The sequence below is a fragment of the Solanum pennellii genome, chromosome 5 (assembly GCF_001406875.1).
Source record: "Solanum pennellii chromosome 5, SPENNV200".
In the NCBI taxonomy this organism is placed as follows: Eukaryota; Viridiplantae; Streptophyta; class Magnoliopsida; order Solanales; family Solanaceae; genus Solanum; species Solanum pennellii.
The window spans coordinates 1604283-1606505 of record NC_028641.1 but is presented as its reverse complement, the minus strand read 5'-3'; positions in this window follow the sequence as shown (position 1 = coordinate 1606505).

Genomic DNA, 2223 nt, shown 5'->3' with positions numbered 1-2223 from the left:
CCATATATAACATCTTAATGGATGTCCACAACTCTTGGCAAAATAGACGTCGAAATTCTGGATCATCGAATATCCATGGACTATAGCATATAAAAAACGGGCAAAATGAGGGTTTACTTGCTTCGGGGCCTGTTTGACCTTCTTAATGGTTCATTTTGGCCATCGGAGCCAATTTGATCCATAGATAACGTCTCAATGGATGTCCACAAAAAATTTGGACAAAAAAAATTGGAATTTTGGATCACCATAAAGGATTGTAGACTATAACACATAGCTAACGTCTTAACAGACGTCCACGAAAAATTTGAGCAAAAAACACTTTGGAATGCTGGATCACCAAAAATCCATGGACTATAGCACATGAAATTCGGCAAAATTGCGATTTACCTTCTTAGTGGCTCGTTTGACCTTCAAAATGGGGTGTTTTGGCCGTCAGGGATTACAGGCTCCATAACTCGGTAAAATCTGTTTTTGCCTACTTTGGACTCATTTTCACTTGTAAATGCACCATTTTTCCCTATGGAACGATTTGACTCAATTTCTAATGTCTTAACAAACGTCCATAAAATTTTTTGGTCATTTTGTTTCATGATTTCCAGATATAAAAATCCATGGGTTATAGTACACATAAGTCGTAAAATTTGTCTTTGCCTGTTTTGGAGCTCGTTTGAACTTGAAAACGCATCATTTTCCCCACAAGCGAATTGGTTCCATTTCTACGGGCATCCATGAAAATTTTTGACCATGTTATTTTGGGATTTCCAAATCAAAAAAAATTCATGGATTATAGCACACGAAAATCGATAAAATCAGCTTTTGCCTGCTTTGGGTTTGAACTTGGAAATGCATCATTTTTCCCTTAAGGGACGAACTAGTTCAATTTCTGATGTCTTTCTGGGACGTCCATGAAAAACTTTGGTAATTATGTTATGAGATTTCAAGATCAAAAAAATACATGGGCTATATAGCATACGAAAATCGATAAAATCCTCCTTTGCCTGCTTTGGAGCTCTTTTGAACTTGAAAATGCACTATTTTTCTCAACGAGACAAACTAGTCCATTTCTAAGGTCTTAATGGACGTCCATGAAAAATTTCGGCTATTTTCTTTAGGAATTTTTTAGATCAAAACAAATTCATGGGCTATTGCACACGAAAATCAGTAAAATCTGCCTTTGTCTGCTTTGAGGCTCGTTTGAACTTGAAAATATATAAAAAAAATTCTGCGGGATGAACTAGTTCCATTTCTAAGGTCTTAATGGACGTCCATGAAATTTTTCTTGTTTTAGAATTCTTGGATAAAAAAAAATCCACAGGCTATAGCACACGAAATTAGTAATTTGCCTTTGCTGCTTTGGGACTCGTTTGAACTTGAAAATGCACAACTTTTTTCCGCGGGACAAACAATTTCCATTTCTAAGGTCTTAATGGACGACCATGAAAATTTTTGGCCATTTTGTTTTGGGAATTCTGGATAAAAAAAATCCATGGGCTATAGCACACAAAAATCGGTAAAATATGCCTATGCATGCTTTGGAAATCGTTTGAACTTGAAAATACATCATTTTCCCCGCATGATGAACTGTTTCTATTTCTAAGGTCTTAACGAACGTACATGAATAGTATTGTCCATTTTGTGTCAGAATTTTTGGATAAAAAAAATTCATCGCACACGAAAATAGTTAAAATTTGCCTTTGCATGCTTTGAGACATGTTTGAACTCGAAAATGCACCATTTTTCATCAAAAGACAAACTGTTCCATTTCTAAGGTCTTAACGGACGTCCATGAAAAACTTCAGTCATTTTATTTCAGAATTCTGGTTTAAAAAAAATATCAAGGGGCTATAGCACACGAAAATCAATGAAATTTATCTTTGCTTACTTTGGGATTACGTTTGAACTTGAAAATTCATTATTTTTTCTCGTATGACGAACTAGTTCCATTTCTAATGTCTTAGCGGACGTCCATGAAAATTTACGACCATTTTGTTTTGGGATTTCCAAATAAATAAATTCATGGGTTGCATAGACAAGGTGTTGACGGACGTCCACGAAAAAATTTGGCATTTTTAACGTCGGAATCCGGATCACCCAAAAAATGGTGTGCTATAGCACACGAAAATCGTCGAAATGAGGGGTATGCTCGCTTCGGGGCTCGTATACCTTCCAAATGGGTCGAACAAGCCGTGATGGCCAACCGTATGCATAGACAAGGTCTTGACG